Source organism: Empidonax traillii, unplaced genomic scaffold, assembly GCF_003031625.1.
Source record: "Empidonax traillii isolate 1590-97213 ecotype Southwest subspecies unplaced genomic scaffold, ASM303162v1 scaffold166:size2381449, whole genome shotgun sequence".
Taxonomy (NCBI): Eukaryota; Metazoa; Chordata; class Aves; order Passeriformes; family Tyrannidae; genus Empidonax; species Empidonax traillii.
Window position 1 is genome coordinate 856,672 of NW_020955359.1, and position 22,249 is coordinate 878,920.

The 22,249-nt window shown below is 41.8% G+C and overlaps 1 protein-coding gene across 2 annotated transcripts in view; it reads right to left on the reverse strand.

Annotated features, from left to right (window-relative positions):
- XYLT1 (xylosyltransferase 1) overlaps positions 1 to 22,249 on the reverse strand; it is a 168,399-nt gene that overhangs the window by 115,200 nt on the left and 30,950 nt on the right. The window contains exon 1 of one of the 2 annotated variants that reach the window (XM_027885463.1): positions 4,804 to 4,838. The exons of the other annotated variant lie outside the window; for it this stretch is intronic. The gene's annotated coding sequence lies outside the window, so the exon portion shown is untranslated. Of the gene's footprint in view, positions 1 to 4,803; positions 4,839 to 22,249 lie in introns of those variants that run through there. 2 annotated transcript variants of the gene reach the window in all.

Genomic DNA, 22,249 nt, shown 5'->3' on the forward strand with positions numbered 1-22,249 from the left:
ATTTTCCCAATAAGAAGACAAAACATGGGAGTATGTAACACAGACATCATCTCCATATCTCCATAGGATTTACCAGCTACTAATATGCTTTTACTGCCAGCCTGCAGCCCAGTTAACTCCTCACCCAGTGATAGCAGGGAACTCTGTGAGCCAGAACTACAGAGACTGCAAAGCTACGTCAACAAGTCTGTAAAACGGTAGTTGGAGGAGAAGGAAGGTTAATGTGAAAAAGTGCAGCTGCAACCTGTGCAGTAGCCCAGGCAGGCGAGAAAAGAATCTCCTGCATAATTCGTCCTACTTATGTCTATTGAGAACAAGTTTCAGAAGTAGGTTCTCCTTGTAATGTGGGCTCCAGAACTACAATGAGTAGGCAATTACAAAACCAGGCACAATTCTCAGTGTGTTACATGAAAGTGGACAGCCACTTCAAAGCTGCCCTGGCTACAAAATTATTGTAACTAGATTTGGAAAATGCTGCACGCAAAACACAGCTGTGCACATCTATATTTATCCAATTATTATCTGATTGGTTTTAGGAAATTCTTTGTGAATTTTAATTTTCGGTGCTATGCTTCACCATCCCAGAAATAGAGCTAACACTTTAAATCACTTTGCTATATAAAAGCTATCTATGCCTTTGAGGTCTAATCCCAGCAAAACCAGAGGAAGAGAAAATTGCAGGAGTGGGTGGAGGGAAGAAGCATCACAAAAGCCTTCCCAGTTGTACCTACCTGTAGCTGCTACAGAAAATGAAGTAGAACAGCAACAGACCCCACATTTCAGGAACTTTTCAAACCAACTCTGAAGAGAAAAGGATCCCAGATACCTTCTGAGAAATGCTGCACAGAGAACACCCCCCACATGGTAACATCAGACTCGGTCACCTGCATGTAGCTTTTTGTCCTACTTGTGCACAACCTTCCACTACTACACACCCACCATGCCGGCAAGTCAACCTGCATTTTATTCACTGCTCACATTAATACTCCTCAGCCAAGATAAACCCACCCTGCTCCAGTTCACTCAGGAGAGGCACTGGGAATTAATTACCCACGAGACGATCCAGTCCACTGCACGTAAAAGGGTTCCAGAGACAAAAATATATTTTAAACTATTGCAAAGGAAATTTGGTTATAGGTAAGAAATGAAAGTGTGATACACAGCGGGACTTCAAGAAAAAGTATCCCTGAAGTCAGCTGCATTTAAGTGGGTGCTTGTAATTAAGCATGCTCTGAAATGTTAGCCTAGCAGGTGATGAATGGGGAGCTATCTAGCAATTGACTGGGAAATAAGAGGTGAGTTCCTCCTATCTTGCTGTTCTGACAGCAAGTGACTCACAGGAGAAGGGAAAACAGCAGTAAAATTCTTAACAGCCCCTCACTTCAATATCTCAACTGTCACAAATATATATTCTATTTGCAATTGGTGAGATATGAAGTAGTTCTTTATTCCTAGATATATTTATCAGAACAACTTCTAGATTTATTGCACTTAAAGAATGGCAATAGATACCCATGGATTCAATTAGTCTCTGAATATTTCTGTTTCTTAGTAAAATTGTCTATTTATTATCAGAATAGATCTGCATTTAGAGCTTTATTTAAGCAATCAGACAGACTTCATGTTATCAAATACTAACCTTTTATCCCTTATCTCCATTACCGTCATTATGGAAAAATCAAGAATTTTCCTGTTCCGTGATGTCATTTGAAGTGCAGAGAACAGCTTCACTGTACAGCAGGGACAGGGTCAGAATGAACCATTTGGTTCTGAGGGCAATTGATTATAATTAACAGAAGTTATATATCTTCTGCCATTTTGCCCTATACAATAAAAACAGGCAAGCACAGCACTAAATTTTCTTTCCATCACCAAACTTAGCTATTGCTGGTAAGCATTTTGAATGCTGTGCAAATTAAAAGGGCACTGCTGGGAAATATCACAATTCCCCTAACTTTTTAAGATCACAGCTTGGGAGCATAAGGTTTTGGTGGGTGCACTGTTAAAAATATTCATAATTAAAGATAACTGCTTAAGAACACTCTGAAGCTCCATCACGCTTGAATGGACTTAGGGACAATTAGAAACCTGCCTGTTTATGGAAAGGACAACAATATTGTCTCAAATGAGCATTAAGAAAGCACAGACAACCCACTGGACAGCTCAGGAATACTTCTGGGAACAAAAAAAAAAAACAACCCACAGCTGACATCCAGAGAATAGGAGGTGTAGTTCAGGCTTAATTAAGCAAGAAGAGGGATGTTTAGCGAGCTCTGGATGGTCTCAAAGCTACAAGAAGACCAATAATGGTCTCTCTAACCCAGAGACCATACCAAACTCCATTTGTCCAAGGGAATGAAAAACCAGGCCAAAATTTATCTCTGGGCTAACTTCTGCCAAAGCCATTCTTTGGCTCCTGGTATTTCTGTGAAAAAAAATGAAGGATGGGAAGTGCGAGAGGGAGACAGCCACAATCTCATTAATGGAAATAAGTTCTGAAATCATGAGAAAAGGAGTCACAAAACACAGTCACAGCTGTAATGTACAACCATCTCGACTGCTGAAAACAGCTCTAATTTTCTCTTTGTTTTCTTCATTGCTGAGTATGCTCAGCTTCTCTTTGCATGACAGTGCAGGCAAACACACCTGAACCCTCCAAAAGAATCCTGACAATGTGACCTTATCCAACACCTCAAGGCTGCTCAGGGGTATCTGCTTTTGGTATTAGTATACAGTGAGATTCAGAGATAGGAAATAGCAGCTTTGTTTCAAAATATTTTTTCTAGTACAGTAAAGACCAAGTTTCTGGGTTTCACCCTAGATGAATATCATTTGCAACACACTTGGAAAAAAAAATGAACAGGAAGAATAGGAACTATCTGACTTTATCATCTTTTGACACACTGTCCCAACAGAGGTGAGGATAAATCAGACTTATCCCCTATATACTCTTTTTTGATTACCACAAGTAATGTGATTTAGCAGGTCTAATTTGAACGAACTACTTTGATGTGCCTCTAAAAGAGAGAAGAATAAGAGGGAATTGTGCTAAATGTTTCTTTGCTTTTTCAGAAATTGTCTTTTCCCTTGAAAAATATCAGTGAGGAGACTTGCTTAGCTCTCAAGTCAACGCTTTCTTCTGTTCACTTACACAGAAACCAAAATATATCTGTATAAGGGAGTTCAAAGAGATCTGCTGAAGCTGAGCAGGTTGGAAGAGTATCCATTCTCTCCTTAGAAGGTCACTTGCAGCCATATCTGTAAAATCTTCAACAGCCGTACAGCTGATTGAAAGACTAGAGAAAGGAGGGGAAATTATATGAAAAATTCATGAGAAGGCCTCCAGAACACAGCATGGGTTTGAAATGTCAACATTCAAAATACCAACCAAACCAAGCCGAGACAGGAAACCAGAGGGCAGTGCAGAAAAACTCTCAAATGAGCTGATTCATCCCAAGATTGTGCAGGAAACCACCAAAGCAGAGAAGTTGCTCACCAGTCTACTCAAAGGAATGCAGTGCAACTCTCTGCTCCCATCTGTCCCCAAAGAAAAAAGGAAAGGAATAAAGCATGCAGGAAACTTCTGCAAAATTGGAGATTCTTTACTAAGTGTAAGAGTTAATATCCTGTTCAAGTCTGTAAAATGTTAAAGCTGCTGATGTTATTTTTCTCATAGTGCTTTTTCGCAGCAAACAGAAGGGAAGATGCAGACTGGCAGGGCAGGGCAAGGAAATCCTATGCTGGGGCTGAAGGCATCACCTCAGCATAAAATGCAGCAGCTGGAGCTGATGATCTCATTGTCACTCCCCTCTCCTTCAAACGAGGTCTCTTGCTCATACTCACTTGTGCGTTCCCCCCTAGTACCTTCACTGGCACCAAGTCATGTTCTTACACTCTTTTAAGTCAATAGTAAAATAAGTCTTCATTATTACTGTGTATCTGTAGCTCTACATCATGCACAGATCAGTATTTTATTGTGTACTCTGTGTTTTGATACCATTTTATAATGCCACTGTGTATAACAAACTTCGTGTGATCCTTTCTTGCCAGTTTTGACTCACAAAGGCTTGCCTCAGGAGTGAGGTCCATAAAATAGATGTAGTAGTCTTGTTGAAACAAATAACAAAACAGTCAAAAGCTTTCCCCAGAGAAAGGCCAGCAGAAGACAAAGGTAGAAATATTTATGCAGTCACTAAGGGGCATTGGAAATGTGTTCTGAATAAACACTCATCTTCAGTATGCAAGTACCATTGCCTTTGCTGTCTCCCAAAGATCAGCAAGAATGAAAATCAATGATGCTGCCTTGTTAGAAAACACAAATCAAAGCATCAGTGACTTTGTAAAATCCCTTCTGTCACTTTGACCTTCTAGTGCCAGGCAGCTCCACAGATTCATTACCGCTCATTGTAACGTCTAAAGAAAAAATCAGCAGCACAACAGTATTTGAGAGTAACACACAAGCAGCAGGAATCAGAAAAACAGCTAGGAAATGCAGTATACAAAAAGAAATGAGAATCCCATGAAAGGATGCTCACACTGCCTTAAGGGCTGCATCCTCTCTTCTGATTTATAAAAGTCAATTCTGTTGATGTCCAGCTGTATCTACTGTTTCCTGCGGAGAGCCTGGTTCTCTCCTTGCCCAGTCAGTCATGTCGGGAGCTATGCCTACAGTTCCTACAGCTGCACCTTCTCCAGGGACACCAACAGGGTTGAATATCATATTTATGGAGGGCAACACCAGCCCAGCCCTCTCTTTCAGAATATCCCTTGTAAGAAAGCAGTGGGATGGGAGGTAGTACTAACCTGAGTCTCCAAGCTGGTGTAGGGACTAGGAGGTTCCATCTACAAAGAGAGCAGACAGAAATAGCCATTACTCTGGAATAGTGGAAAGGAGGGTCTTCTGAGCTGTTACTGGTCCAAAGCAGCGATATTAGGAACAAAAACACTTGCTTGAACAAGGATGGCAGGATTTTTTTGTGTGTGTTTTCTTTTAAGAGTTACCACTTTTCCAGACATCTGGAAATCACAAAGAAATTACAGAACGTCTACAATATTTGGATGAGCAAAAGAAGTGTAAGTAACAAGAGTGTAACAGAGATATATTAGAGAACAGCTCAAGGCCACATGCAGGCCCTTGCATCTTTGATTTAATCCTCTTTTACATTTCTCTCTTAGAGTACAATTGACTGGTTTTAGATGAGATTAATATTTGACTGGTGCTCTTGTAATTTCAAGGCATTAGAACCTTTTCAGAGAGTTGATCAGGACTTGATGATGAAAGGATTGGCCACATCCCTGGCAAAATTTTTCCTCCCAACAGCTACAGTTACCTGTGGTTATTTTGTTTTCCACTAAAATTTTATCCTGATAAATGTCTCTCCCAGTTCTGCTCATTATAATGCAAGTGCACTGTGAACTTCCTGCAGTCTGGCATCTTCCTTGGTGTCAAAGCCTGAACTCTTAACTTAGCTCGGCCAGAGGATTCATAACCTCATTAAAGAGCTTCTAAACACAAAAGCACAAAAATCGTCTATTTAGCCTCTTAATTAAAAGGTTAGAAAGTGATAACATCCCTACAGGAGACTCCATCATTAGTGTTCCAGAATTAGCACTCAAGCAAAATCTTTAAAGAAACATCTTTTAAAGCATAAGGGACATTTAAAACCTCAGTCCTGCTGGTCCAGGACCTCTGCAAGGTCTCACTTTCTACATCCTATTTAATTGGAAAGCCTAACAGAGTGGAACCAGGTCACTGGTGCTTTCTCTTAAATCCATCACATCTGTCTAAACTTTTAGTTTAGTAAATTCTTGTCTATCAGATTATCAGGCTCCTGAGATTAATTTTGAGTTTTGAGTCATTCTGATTCTCACTTGGGCTAAATCACAGAATGGAATGAAAAAATCTGGCTTTCCTCCAAGAAACTATATATTTCTCTTACTTTTAATTATGCCTATAAAGCAGCTTTTTTAAAAATAATCAACATAAGTATACTAATGAAGAAACAAGCTATTAACCCAGAGGAAAAAAAAAAGTTAAGGAGGAAATTTGCCTTGAAACCTTTTATACACATTTCCTCCACTCAGCAAGTTATGGACCAGGGACCACACTGTGCCTAGGTGAAAAAGTCCATGATTACCTCTGTCCCACTGCTAACTTACAACAGGCTGATGAAAGATTACACTTAACACCAGAGGACCATTATGACACAGATGTAGTAGATACTAATTGACAGCCAGCCAAATGGTATCAAGACTGGAAAGAAACCCAATTAAAAAAAAAATCCCAATATCACGTCATCAGCTAAGCTTGGAGGGGGGAGAATTATCTGAAGGTGAGAGATGAGGTAAGAGGACTCTCATCCCTGGGTGGCCTTATATTAAACAAATGATGGCAGCACTCACAGCATTTCTCTACCAGACTTAGCAGGGATAAACTCATCTGTTTTGCAGCTGGACTCCAAGCAATGCTAGTTTGGTCACAACATTGTCCTGCACTGCCCCACTCACATTTCTATCATAGCAGGAAGATCACAATACTGGCAGGTGTGTATGTCAGATAGAATACAAAACATGTTTAAATAAAAAAGCAAAATACTACTGTTACAAAGAACAGCCCAGCTGCACAGGCTCCCCTTTGGGAGATCATCTGGATTTTCTCAGTCGATGCCAATTTGACTGCAGACAAAAGCTTTTTCAACATGTACTGTTCACTTCCAAATGACAGTATTTCTATAAGAGGAAGTAGCTACTGTATGTATAAAACATCCTGGAAAGATTAGGGCATTCCTGTAAAAGATAAGTCTTCAGACTATTTAAAAGCCAGGTAAACAAAGTCCAATACTTGCTGAACAGAAAAGATTTCTTAAGGTAATTTCTACTTTCAAAAGCTTTCCAGACTAAAGAAATTTGTAAATACAAACCATGTTTTGAATGGCATTATTTCACCACTGTGATCGTGATGGATCAGCATGGGCCTATCAAGCTACTTTTCTGCTTCACTCACGCAGTTACAGGTACCACACTCAGGACAGCTCTCAGAGCCACAACTGCAGAGAATGCAACCCAATTCTCCACTTTAAGTAAGGCAATAGGAAGCTGAGAAGGGTGAAGGAGGGAGGAGATAAACACAGTCAAATTCAGTTTTCAACTACAAAAAACTCCTCCAGCTCGTGTGCATGGCCTGATGCATGGTTATGGATGACCATGTGCACAGGAATAGCCCACCTGTGAGAGATGAAGGTACACACTTTTAAGGTACAACCTCTGTGCTTTGCCCAATCTGCCTGGTCTCATTGATTAACTGCTAATGAAAGGTCTGAGGCAGAGAGCAAAATTATCACTCGTCCTCGTCTACACAGAAATGCTTAGGAACAAAGAGCAGAACAAGTGGCACCATTCTGAGCCAAGTTTTGCTTGGTCTGTGTATGTTCCTCTTAAGTTCTACCAGTTTTCAACAGTCTGACACAAGAGCTGTGATACTTAAACTCCGGGGATGTCAGCAATCATCCCATCTGAAATTTCAGACTGCCATTTTTCAAGTGCTATGAATCATTAATCTCCAGTGCTTGTGATCAGATGAGATCTGTAGTGGAATTGGAGTGTGAACAGTATGGCAGTGCTGTATTAACAGCACGACACATTAATTACCTTTAAAGATTGATCAGGATAAGACTCTGTTTACTACTGAAAGGTGACACTGACAACAGCAGCTCTGGTCTGGGTTTTGGTTACTGTGGGTTTCATAAAGTGTTAATGTCTCACTCCCATACAGGAAAGAAACCGATGTTTTCACAGACATTGCAACCTTCCCAAAACAAAACTAAAGGATATGAAGACTCAGAGGAACTGAGGCACAGATGAATAAACCAACTATTCCTAAGTCATATGAGAAATATAAGAGAAACCTCCAAACCTTGACCACAAGACATGTCTTTCTCCCATGCCACAAAAAATGGTTTTCTTGCACAGTTTCAAGAGACATCAGGTTTGAACATGGTAACTCAATCTATGCCTCAATCTAATCACACATGATCTGAGCCTGACTGCAGGAAAGCCCAGTGCTTAGACTCAGCAGAGTGCTGTTGGCTACATTGGACTCGTTCCTGAAGACAAACCTGCTCGCCACCCCTTCCAGGACTGCGCCCGTGCAGCTCTGCTCAGCTTTGACCAGCATGGCAGGAATGTGAAAAGCTTTTTTATACTTGATGAGCTATATTTCTCACCAGTCACAGGTGCCCTCACCCCAGAACTTCAGCATCACACCGCAGCAGTTTTTCCACCTCTTGTGCAGCTGGACCCTGAGACACCCAGGAGAACCAAACCAGCTTGAGAAGTTCTTTTTTAGTTTTATTTATTTGTTTTGTGTCGCTTTACAACTGAATCAGTTCTTTCACTCAGCTCACGACACAGGGCAAAGAGAGCTGTGCTGGCACAGCAGAGAGGTGGCCAGCAAAGCCAGGAGGGGGAGGATACGAAGGAAGAACCAACAGTTAGGAACAGGGTAAGAAAGCAAGTAGCAGTAACAAATGCCAGCATCACCACCAAATACTTCTTCCCACGAAACCACAGTTTCAGACAACAACACAAAACATTCCCCTAAAAGTGACATTTTACACGTCCTCTTCAATTGCTCTGTTGCCTGCAAGGCAGGACCACATAACAGCAGCTCCCTGTGTGGGCAGGGCTGTTTGTACAATTTGCAGTTGAGGGTTACAGCTATCCCAGGGCACTGTGGCTTCGTCTCTTCTGCTGACTCATTTTATGACTCAGGGGGTTGTTAGCCTGCCAGCCTGTGGTTTTTATCCTACACTCAAACTTGGCTGTAAACCTGTGTATATTCACAGAAACAAAAAAAAAACCTAACAACACCAACAGGACTGGAAGGGACTGCCTGGACTGTCACTTCCCCATCTTTCTGCCATCTCTCCACTAGAGAGAGGGAACACAAGCCAGATAACCTGCCATGCCTGGTAAGGATGGAGATGGCACAAGTGCCCTGGAGCACCAACACACAGAGTTCCCCTTCAGACATGTCCCTGCAACAAAACCCAGCATCCTATTGCAGGAAGTGTTCAGTAACCTTAATGGTAACCCTCAGACACAAGTCACACTAACAGCCACCTCTACACCACCAGCTATCACATGCTGAGTTATGTGAGGAAGAGTGAGTGACTTCCTGGTAGTGCTCCTGCGAGCCGGGTGAGCCTGGACAGGAGCTGCTGGGCAGGGGACAGGAAGCTCTGAAGTCGCTCAAAAAATGCTCTTGCAGATCTGATTTTTATCACACTGCCCACCACCAGAAGCTGCACCAACATCTGTGAAGGGTGAGCATTTCCAGAGTGGTCTGCCTGGCACGAGGCCAAATTTTGTTGTTGTGTCTTAGGATAACTTCAAAGGCTCCATAATAATGTTTGCACGAGAAGATAGAAAGGGCTTGCTAGTACTAATGTATCCAAGTGCCTCACTGGAACTGCTCTGCAAAGGATCCTTTCAAGAAAAGACACCAATTCCATAGACATATCAGCTTGTCATGACAGGTCACGTAAGTAATAATTTTATTATTTCTGCTGGCCATCTTAACACACATCCAGGAGGGTCTAGTACACAGGTGTAAAAGCTATTATTTCACTTTTTCCTCCATAAGGCAGCTAGAAGAAAGGAAAAGTATTATAGAGAATCTTTCCTACGATGCATTAAGAACAATTATTCAATGAAAGACTGATCTTAAAATGTCAAGACTAGAAATGAGCACATTTGCACCATTTTTTCCCCTGACTAACACTGTTCAAATGAATAGTGGTTCTCAGGAAGAAATTACTGTGCTATCAATATACCAATTTTTCCACCACTTAGCACAGCTGCAATGGTCTGGAAACAAACATTTAGTGAAGACAGGATTCCAGCCAGTGCAGCCAGCTCTAGGCAAGCAGTGTCAGAGGCCAAGCCCAAAGCACATATAACTTCACCTTACACAAACTAATGGTGCAGAAAAGGAGCAGCCAGCCTGTCTTCTCTGAAAGCCACATACCTGAATTTTCACATCACAAAGAGACACAGACACTTATCTTGTCCCCTGAAGAGGTAGACTGGAGCAGAGGGCAGATGGAGCACGCATGCAATGACAAAAGCTTCCAAGGAGCAGGAGCATCGGAAGATGTAGGGAGCATGAAGCAACACCCCAGGACAAGCAGCAGGGCCAGGCTGAGCCCTGCTTGCTGGCTCCCTTCCTGCCTCTGCAAGGACTTGTGCCACCCAGTAACCCAGGACAGCACAGTTCCACTGCTGGTTGTGCAGTGTTGGGACAGGACAGCAGCTGCTTCCCGACTGCCTGAAAGCCACATCCTGCTGTGTCCACACAGACCCCAGCCCAGTCTCAGCCCTGCTCTCAGTCCCATGTGTGGCATGGACAGATATGAAGCCCCAGGAGAGGGGAGAACTCACACAGTGAAGCCAGGATGCAGACACCTTCCAGGGGCTCCTCTCTGAACTAGTGCCAGTGACAAGATGTGGCCACGATGGAGGTGGAGCAGCCCTGCTCGAATGTGTGGGGTGGTCCTGCAGCTCCTGCGAGTTCTCAGGATGCCAGAATGTGCAGAGGCTGCTCCAAACCACTGAGCTGCAATTAGTGCCCGCACTTCTAATAGCCTCACTGGTACACAGCTTAACAAACCTGTTCCTCAGTAGCAACATGAGCCCATGTGGCCTGTGCCAGCCCTTAATTTTGACAAATGAAGTGTTTGTGCGGCCAAATTGCAGAACTGATCCTAACCAAAACCAAACCACTGGGGGAAAATATATTTACACGAGATCATTTCCTCATCTGGTTTGCTGAGAAGCTAAAATGGGATGGCATCTTAAGCCAGGAACATCCACTAACATTTAAGACACAGAATTTTATGATCAGGTTCATAAAACTACTATCTTGGTCGACACCCTTAATTATACAATACAGGCTCTAGACAATCAAAACACTCCCTAACATACACTGCTACCTCACCAGCTGTCCCCCCTTGACTATCCCTTCTGAAGATTTCACAGCCATCCACTGCAGCACTCAGCAGTGAGTCACTGTGTTTCTGAGATGGCAACTATTTCAGTTTTCCTGCTGCTACTCTGCATGCTTTGAGCTATTCTCACCATCCTTACCCGCAGCACACCTAGGAGAGTGTCTCAGGTAGAAAGTATTAGGAAGAAGCAAGAGTGTATAAATCAATGTACATAAATACATCCCTTATCCTGTAATCCTTTAGAAGAAGAAGACATTGATCAACTAAGGCTGGAGAGCGGGTGGAAGAAAAAAAATTGAAATATACCTACTAAAAAGGGGAAAAGAGCACATGCAGCAAAAATATGAAAAATACAAACTCTGCAGAGATACCATTTGCAATACAAAAATTCAAGACAAAACAGCAAAATCTGAGATCGAGACCCCCCCAAATATTTACAGCTTTTGTCCCCAGTCCATTTTCAAGTGCATTGGGAGCTCTGTGTGGATTACAGAGGGATCAAGAGAACCCAAGTTACTGAGAACAAAAATAGCACACTTCTGAATAACTTCAGCAGCACCTACTTGAGTGTGGCAAGGAGGGCAAGCTCTCTGACATACTGGGAAAGTTCTTCCACGTGAAAGAAAAGGCATTAGAAAGTATTTGGAAATTAAGCCTGGGATAACAGTACTGGAAATGTGAAGAGGCCTGAGCTGCCAGGTCATTTCTACTCCACCACAGCACAGGCTGTACAAAAAGATGGCACTTTAAGTTTTCTCAACTTGAAACAAGTCAGCAAGACTTGAAAAATCTTTGCACAGCTACTTAGTCTTTAACTACCTTGATATAGTTTGGTCAGGTACATATCAACGAGTAGAACAGAAAAGTCAGGTCAAAAAGCTGACCTGCCCAGTGTCTCCTGCACACTGACTGGATATTTCACCACCAGAAGCAACTGCAGTCTCTCTAGCAGCTGATGGCTTTGGTAAAAACTGCTCTAATCCTTGGCTAGTAGAATAAATCAGTGTAGCTCCTTCAAAGCCAAAAAGCTGAGGGACCGCGTAGGACTTCAGCACAGCACATGTGTCTTCTCCCAAATGAACAATCGCATGCTTATCCAGCAGTTGAAGAGCAGCTCAGTTAAATCTAAGCTTTTCCACAAAGATAAATCTGTTTTCTTGTCTGCAGGAGCTTTACAGAGGACTATAGTCATTTATAGAACCTGAACTACAGCAAAACCTACTATTCCTTAGCTAGCAATAACAGTCAGTGTCCAGAAATAGCCCTGAACTCCCAAATACCTCCCTAAAAACCACTACCCAAAATAAATCCATACCATCTTACCAAACATGTAAGCCCCAAACTGAATCTTCTGTCTATTAAATACTGTTCCAGTCAAAAATTAAGCTGAAACTATCCCTCTTTCGTAGGTTTTACCACCTGAAAAGTATCTTTTCTTACCAGCTCAACACAGACCCCTGAACTCAACCAGGGCCATAAATTCAGCCCAAAAACAGCAGATGCAGATAGCACCAGGGAGCTTTCCCAGATGTCTGTAAAATATGTCTGACCACAGAGATGCTACTGTCCAGGTACTGCTTTGACATTTTGAATAAGTTGGCTCCCCAGGCCAGACACGCTGTCTCACAAGTACAATCGAAAGACAGTTAATGTTTTAACTTATTAACTCCGGGCAGACTTATCTTTCAGCCTTGACACCTTACTACAGTACAGATGCTCTAAAACCACTTTCTGAATCTGTGCTCAAGAATGATGATCTGACTGACTCAGAGCAAGGGTCAGCTGTCCTGCTTTCCTTAATAATTTATGAAGAGCTGGCAGGAGCAACGGCTTTGCTGCATTGCTCAGTTGTCCCAACAAACTGCACAGTTTGTTTCAGGCAGTGAATTCATTTCAGCATGAAATGCAAATGTGTAAAAAGACAAGGAATGCTACTCTAATGGATGAATATAATTGGGCTGTTTAGAGATAGCAAAGTGTACTGGATGATACTGAAAAAGATCTTTTCCTCCCATGCCTCACCTCACCTCTGAAAACCCCACCACTCCTCGCTGCTGTGAACTGCAGTTTCATGCCCACTTCTTCCCCCAGCAGATGCTGTTATGGAAGCCTCCAAGAGGGCACCTCAAGAGGTACAGCCTGGGTATGATTTTGAGTATAATTACACTATGGATGTGGATTATTTGTAGTTCTTGGGATGGAAGGGCAAAAGAGAAAAATTATACATGTGCTTATGCAACACTTTAATAGAGCTAGAGGAGTCTATAGAGTAAACAAGTGTCTTAAAAAGCCACATAAAAAAAGCACATGGAAGGAGACGTTAATTCAGTTCAGTGTATAAGCACTGCATTTAAAGGAAAAAAACGTCCTGGCTGACAACTGCTCCAGTCATCATCTGTGACGAGAACAATCTGCTTGAATATTACATGAAGCAGGACACCGTATAAAAAAAATCAGCAGGAAGGCTGTGACTGAATTCAAAGATCGGGCTTATTTAAAGTTTCCAGACAAGTAAGTTACCACAAGAAAGGAACACATTCAAAAGTTCAAGGAATAGCTCAAGAGAACAGACTCCAGGCATGGCCAGCTTCAAAGCTGAGTCAGGCACTGCTATGATGCAAACACAAGTCAGCCAGTCGGCACAAGGGCTGTGAGTTTCACTTGTAGCTATCACAGGTAATAGAGCTGGAAATCTGTATCAAAGCACCAAGAAAAGAGAGAGATACAGTGGTGGGCCAGCTTAAGTGGTGTTGGCATAACCCCAGCGACAGTAACAACAAAAAGCGAGCATATTTTCACCAGATTTTGCACTGCACACAGGAAAAGACACCCACGCTATCCCCGCTCTCAAGGCAGAGCAAAGCACGGCTGTGGAGTCATCCAAGAGCAGCAGCTTCAGCTCTTCGCCATCCTGAACCCTTCTGCAACCACCCAGGGCCCTTCCCGAGAGGGGCATGGCCTGGCACAGAGCCAGGGTCATGTCCTGAGCCTTTCCATCCCGCTGTTCCCAGGGATGGAAAGATCCCGCAGGATCTTTCAAAAGAATAAACTGAGGACACCAAGAGGCTGGGAACACAGCCTTAGGTCTTTTAAGAGGGAAAGGGAAAAGAAAAAAAAAAGAAAAAGATAAGGATAAGTCAGCTTTGTTAAGAAAATCCAGCTAAAAATCTTGAGGGTAATAGAAAGAGAAGCAGCCTGTATAGCTTTATACAGAAAAAAAGCCTGCCAGACAAATTTAATTGCTTTATTTGTTCTTTGATAGAGTTACAGAGAGAGTGGATTAAAGGAACACAGTGGAGGTCATATTTTCTGGATTTTAGGACAGCATCTGTGTCTCACGAAATCCTAATTGAAAAATTAATTCAAAAAGACTGGGGAAGGGGCAAGCACGGCACTGGAATTGAGAACTGGCTGCAGGACTGTAAACAAATGATAATGATAAACGGCACTGTATTGAGCTGAGGGGAGGTCATATTGAACAAACTCATTAATGACCTGGAACAAGGATTAAAGAGCACGCCACGACATCTGATGATTGCATTAAAGCTAGATTGTGTCTGACAGGTGCAAGCCTGCCGTAAGGTGAAGAGGACATGTCCAGCATCAGGATACTGTCCCCAGATCCTTGGCAGGCAGATCAGACACACTCCAGCCACAGCTGCCTGTCATCCATCCCCCTCACCCAACCACAGCCCCACACAGTGCACATCTCCTCCCTGCCACTGCCCACCCCAAAAATAAACACGTTTCCCTTTCCCCGGAGTCAAACAAGACGTGTGGCAGCAATGCAGCCCTTGGCAGGTGTTGGGTGTGCAGGAGTCCACTGACAGGAACAAGGCTGAGACCTCCTGCTGAAACACAGCCAGGAAAAAAGAATTTAAAAAAAAATCCCACTGCTACAAATAACACAAAGCCCTAAAACCCACCTAGATGTGTTTTCCTCATTTCCCCAGTCTAATTTCAAAAATTGTGGTTTTATGGATTAAAGTCCTTGATGAATCAATTTAGGACTGGACACTTCCTCTGCATAAACTTACTACATTCCAATCTTTAAGAGCGGGGAGGAGGAAAGAAAACAAAACCAAAAAAACCCAAACAAACCAACCAACACCACAACAAAAACAAAACTCAAAAACAACCAAACAAAACCCAACAACAAAAACAAGCAAACAAAAAAACCCAAACAAAAACCGGTTTGAGAAATTTTGAATTATTTTTTTCTACACTGAATTTGGTAACACTGATCTCTAAAGGATGAAATAAATAATTTATTCTTGAAGTACACCTGCTGATTTTCAGCTTTGGAAGTACTGAGGGTTTAGCACTAGACACTGAGTTTAATCATTAAGCTACAATAAAAGATAAAGAATATGCAGGTAGAACAGCAGTTTTGGCTCCCTTCTGCAGTTTTCATGCCAGAACTAAAAGATATTTTTCCCAAATAACAGAACCTATCCATCATTTTTATTATCAGCCTGGATGCAGATCCAAGTTTCATCACTTGGTAAGTTGGAAAAACTCTTATTAGCATCTGTGTGTGCAGGGAGCCCATAAGAACACCTCATTAACTCATTAAAGAGGATTCTCACAGAGATTAGCTTCGTCAATCCTTCATTTAGCTACCAATCCATTCATGTGATGCCATTAAGCCCCTCATAAACAGCCAAGTACTTAGTAATACACTGTAGGAGCTTGCCTTTGTATTGCTGTGCTGGTGTACACTGCCACTGTATTTATGCTGCATCAGTAGGAAAATTACTGCAGCCCCAAACAATAGTTTATTTCCAATAGGACCAACTGACACCGACATGGGTGTACTAAAATTGGACATGCTCTTTATTAATTCCCAATCCTGGTGATTTTAAAGCATTCTTAAACAAACCTCGCTCTACATCACCCATTTAAATGATATGGCAAGAAACAGTCACAGGCAAAACAAAGGGTTACAGAAAGATGCAGTGAAAAGCAAAGGCACTGCTGCTCACTGCTGGAATGGGAAGCAGTCAGTGAGGAACCTCTCATAGCCATCCTTAATTTCCAGGTTTTCATTCTCCTCCTTCCACCCAAACCCTTCTTCTGTGTACCACTGCTGTCAGACCATCTCCAGTCTAGTTTCCATAAGCCATCTCTTCATCCACAGCACATCTGCCTCTGCCAGCAGACGCTCCCTCTCTCTTTTGGAACAGGTTTCCAGCACTTCTTTGGCTCACTACAGTCAAGATGAAGTCAGAAAGGCAAAATCTGCCACTGCAACATATCAGACAGGTATTCTGTGTTGGCAGACAGCAGCTGACATCCAGATGGCCCTACAGCAGCTCCATTCTGCACTGGCCTTCAGATGCCACAGTGACAACTGCTCAAGTGATATGAGTCTCCCAATTCCTCCTAAAGTATCTCTACTCCCATCACTGCAGTCCATACTGCTTCCCCCACTGCAATTCACTGTGTACCATCCCACCAAGCCTGCAAACAGTTCAGCTCAGACCTAGCAGCTGCTCTGTTGCATCTGATCCACTTTGGAAAACATAAAATAATCTCTGCTACTGGAGGATAAACATGGCATCTTGCTGGATGTGCAGGGGAGGAGAGCCTGCTGTCCCCAGCTGAGCTGCCTGCCTGATCCCAGGCAGTTGCCTCGAACTGAAGCTGTGCAGTAAGTGGCTTTCCATATTTCAGGGAGTCAGACAAAAGATGTTATTAATGGCACTTGGGTCTGGAGGGGGGAAATCCTTGAATGTAAAGTTTCAAGTGACTGCACACTGACGAAGAGGAGTAAATAGTAGGAAAGAGTTGCCCACAGGAAAGGATTTTGTGAAAGGGAACTCCTCAGCTTGATAGTATCACAAGCGTACTAAGAATCTGGAGAACGAGACAGGAGAAACTGTGGGGAGACAGAAGTTAAAAACTGCACACTGCATGGTTCATTTTCCTGTAATTCCTTTTATTCATTGCTATAATCAACTTGACATGCAAAGCTGTTCCAAATTTACTGACAGCTTTTCAGCTGACATCTAGTTCTCAAGGTATTTTTTTAAAACTTAAATAGCTAATTATTCATTGCCTTAAACCAGGATATATAACAATGTCAGGAAATCATCTGTTCAAGTTATATCAAAAAGCCTTTGGGGATTAGTTCATCTCTTTTGTATGCTGCAGAAAACACTCACTTGTAAACAATTAAATCATCATTTGAAATCTGTCTACACTTTTAGCATCTCTGAATGCAGCCTGAAAAAGCATATAAAAAAGTACCCTATTGTTGCATCTAGAACCCAGTGCTGAAAGGTTTTCCTCTACAATATCTTGTTTTGTGGAGGCTGAAGGCTGAATTAACATTCTGATACAGGCTCTCTGTAAAACCTGTAGTAATACATCTAAATAAATATAAAAATTTCTTAAGGAGATCAGAGCTACAATATGCTGAGAGTAGAAGACATGCCATGAGGATATCAACATATTTTGACACAAAGGCATATAACTTCCATGTAAGAGAAAGCCATGGTTGATAGAAAAATAGGCATTTAACTTAGCCACAGGGGCTCCGCCTTTGGCCTGAATCTACAGTAATGAAACCCCTTTTTACCCTGCTTTAAGGTGCAAAGCTCCTGCACAGCACAGGTTACAAGAGACAGAGGGACAATCACAAGAAGCATTTCAAACTGGCTTTAGATTTCTATCTGAAATTCTATCTATTTCTCTTTTGTCTCCTACTGACTTGACTGCATTTTTGAGAGCTGTAGCTTTGTGGAATAATAGAAACGCAGTGTAAGCAGAACATCCCATAGGAAGAAGCTCCTTTGTGAGCACTCCAGCAGTAAGGTACTAAGCCTGGACAGTGCTCATTTGCACATCTAATTACAACTGTGCAGCATACAGGCTAAGAGCTTCCATCATCACCTCTGAAAGGGAGAAGTGTTCCACTACCGAAAGAGTTTGCTTATGCAAATATATACCTTTACAAATACACTGGTCACTCGAGGTTTTTGTTATAGAGTTACCCCTACGTTCAAGAATTTAACTCGCTATTCTACTTCTCTGAATGAAAAATCTGTACATTATTGAGATGAAAGACCAACTTGCTGCTACTGCTTCACCACTAATTGTATGCTTTCATGGCTTTAGTAGCTTGATAAACACCTTGGCTAATTTATTTTAATCACTGCAGCCATATCCTTTTTACGATATAATTGCTGACCCAGTCAAGAAAACAAAACAAAGCAAATCTTTGTCCTTATGGAATGAAAGGCAAGTAGGTTCTTGTGAAACTACAACTTCCTTTCAGTTTGTGGAGGAAAACACACGGCATTCATAACAGTATGCAGATGGAGGGGATGCAGACAGCACATCATTGTTTGGGAGAGGAACTCCTTCATTGCCAAGACATCCGCTGAGATGATATCACTGAACATTAAGGTAGAGGACTCACTTCTCTGGCACTCAATGTGCCCTCTGGCCACAAAAACGGGCCCTGTGCACTTTCTGCCAGCAATCAGTGCCAAAATCTGGGACAGCAAATTAGTACAGTGGAAATAAAAAATATGACAATACAGGAAGAATGACTTACAGAAATTCACTCCAGAGTGTTTCCCAACATCCCGAGTCCTCATCTCAGCCACACAGAAAACCTCAGGTTAGAACTTAAGGCAGAATGGATGAAGCCATTTCATCCCAAACTCCCAGAGGACAGAATTTCATAGGCTGATACTCCACAAACTCCAAACAGAGCACTACTGTTAACAGGAAAAGAGGCTGCTACAGGAGCATGTTCTTCTTTCTGACACATAACAGATGAAAAGAAACAACTGATCGTGCTACCCTGCACTGCCATCCCTCTGGACAAAACACACAGAAAAAAAGTAAACCCTTGTATTTTATTTCCTGGAAGCAGGAACTCATCACATAAGGCTATCACAGATTTCTATGGACAGCCATCTGTATTTGAGTGCCTTCCAGGGAAGAAACAAGCAAGTGCTACTTTCCCAGGGGGCTTCATGCTGTGAGTTTAGCATTTCTCCCTTTTTTGGGCTGAATCTCAGCATAATGGGGGTTACCCCACAGTTTGATTTTCCTTTTTGAAAAGCTAGGAGCTTACCAGAAAGTCAGGCTTAAAAGGTCTAGGTGAGTTATGATTACGATGAGTCTTGTTTCAAGGGACCTACAAGATGAGTGATTTATTCTAAGCTTTCATGCAAAATTTTCAGTGTCCAAACACTTACATGTTGTGGGATGCTCACAGAGAAATATGTGGGTATTTTTAATGTCCTAGGAACCATGACTTGCCTTTAAAAAACAACTGAAGCTAACTGGGAGGAGTCTGAACACAGGCCTGGCATTTTCCTGGCCACCTGGATCAAGTGAGAGTTACCAGTTTTGGAGGGGTTTGGGTTCATTGGTTGGTTGGTTGTTTTTGTTTGGTTGGTTTGGTTTTTTTGGTGGGTTTTGTTTGTTTGTTTGATTTTTAACTAAAACTGAAGAGTACATACTTCGGTTTCTAACAGGAAATATTAAAGTAAATCAACATGGAAACTGTTTACTGGGAAACTGTAATGGGAAGTTGCAGATGCAAGCATAAGGAAAAGTTTCCTACTTGCTGGAACAAACCCAGCACTTCTGAGACGAGTGCAGACTGATCATCCAGGCTTAGGAGTAAAAAAAATATACAAAATTGCTACACATACAATATCTCTTTTCTTGAAGATACCGTCAGTGATCTAAAGCATAAATAAACACCGTTGCTCTGTCAGGAGCAGATAATTTACCGAACATTACATTGCTAATGGCAATATTATACAAGATGCAAGTGTTTCAGACCAAAAAAACTGAAATCAAAGGAAGGTGTTTCTCATTCTAACTATCCTGCAACTGACAGGTGACTGCTGGGCTGCAGATACGAAATTCAATTTTATCTAAGAGGAAACATACCTCCACTCATTCTGTTGGTAGCTTCCGTAAGCAATAGTTCCTTTAAGAAAAGGCAATGTATAGCAAACACCTCTCAAACTAGAAATTACAAGATTCCTGTATTTGAAAAATAGTGCAGTTTTTCACCATTATCTCCCCCTTAGAGTAACTGTATTTTTACAGAGATAATAAGGAACTTTTTGCTACTGAATGACTTAAAATACAAAATTTTCACAGCAAAATCTGCCAATGTAATCAAAAGTGTTCAGTTCTTCCTAAGGCAACGGCTTTATTTGTTTTGAAAAGGTTACTAATACATTTAAAACAAAAAACCTTTAATGTATTCTTACTATTTTGATTGAAAATAAAGCTGAAAATTTCAGGGGAAATAAACCAGAAATCTACTTCATATGAGCTAGCACTGCTCATTCCCTGTCATGTATATATGTGTGATCTGACACTGCTCATGCCATATCACATATCAGATCAGAATTTGCATGGCCCGGTTGGGTATGTTTTTAATTTGAATAAAAAAGAGCAAGTCAGCAGATCTGACTTTGGGAGGATGTGGTGAGGAGGTTTGTAAAGAAAGGATCATCAGAATAGCAATCACTGGCTTTTTTTAAACAGGTGTCTTTGAAAGCAACTAAACACATCCCCTTCATTCATTCATTCATTAAAGACCAGGAGAAAACTTGTCCTGGGCACCTGAAATGGGGCTTGTATTATCTGAAGGCTGGGCTTTCTCAGTAAGCAATAAATACCATTGTACTAAGCTAAGCAAAAAAATGTAATTAATGCATAGCCCTTTAGAGCAGTTTTAATGGACTGAAGGTTAAGAAACTTCATGACCTTCCTTAACATGTGGTAAGCAGGATCTTTAAATAGTAATGGATGAGCCTTTTTCTCAAGTTCTGCTAAAAAAGACAACTCATTTCCGAAAAAGGAAGCAAGGAAATGAGCCTCAGAGTTTTTGATTGCTAGCTGAGGGAAAGTAATACATAAAACCCTAAAAAGAAGGAGTTACAATGTTGAAGTGAGATGACTCAGAGTACTGTAATTAAGAGCCAAAACCTGCAGACAGACCTCAAGACAGAAGCAGAGGCCAGGGTGGTCTGGCTCTTACCAACCCTGGCCACGATTTTCTGGAAGTAACGAAACATCCAGATGAGGAGTTCACTGATGAAGAGATACTGATGAAGAGATAAAAATACCACAAAATAAGGTTTGAAACATGCAGTTTATAAGTACTCCACTGAAATGTGCTTCAGCAAGAGTGTGGGGAGAAAGGCACTGCAGAAGAAAGGAAGAATTACTCTTGCTGAACACTGGAAAATGCACATTCAAACGCTGATGTACTGCAGCCCTGCTCTGACACACCCAAAACGCTTCTTCACTAAGAGGTTCCAATCCTTTACTCCACCCAGAGACGTGGAAATCTCCATTTCAAATCCATTTCACAGCATTAATCTGTAGTAACTGAGCATTCAAGATGTTCACACCCTTTCTACCTGGAGACACACTGCAATGTTTTTCTAACCAATACTCTCGCACAACGTCAGATGGACTGGATTATCTTCCTTCCTATTCTACATCACACAACAGCTTTGAAAACCTTCCTCTGAATTCACCAGAGAATATCCTTTGTGCCTTCAATAACTTTGTTAAAGCTGTAAGAAAGACTTGAGCCTGATTTCTGATGAAAAAATAAAGATGCAATTTTAAGAGAGCTCTACTACTCAGGAGCCGAAAAAGGGTATTTTGTAAAATGCTCAACACTTTACAAATACCTTTAGCTACTCAGCAACTTTGCTTTTTGCATTATCTTCTCCAAAATCCACTTTCTTACTGCATGGGATGTAAAAGCAATTAGAATGCCCTTTCCTTTCACATGTACATCCTGGGATGAAAACATTGGCATATAAATCAGACTTTTACTGAACAGGGAGATTATTATATCACTTTACAGCAATCTACCACAAACTGATTCCTTCCAATTTGATGCCAAGCATGCCAGCTGACGGTGTCTAAGAAAAAAAAAAAAGGATCAGGCAATGAATAAACTCTAGTGGCAATTCTGCTCACTGCTTAACAGGTCTTGAAGGCAAATGCTTTCCTCCTGCACAATCAGTCCTTGTTAATGGCAAGGCAGAGATCCCTCAGAATGCAAACGCTCGCTGTGCCGGCATCCTATAACATTTGGCACCAGAGCTCCAACTTTGTTATTTCCCTGAGGAGCAACAATTTTCTTTGTGCAGCAGCAAGGCCGTGTGTCTTTCCAAAGCCGCCTCGCAGCCAAGTTTTACACTTTGGTGAAAGGAGCCCATTGAGTGTGTCTGCCG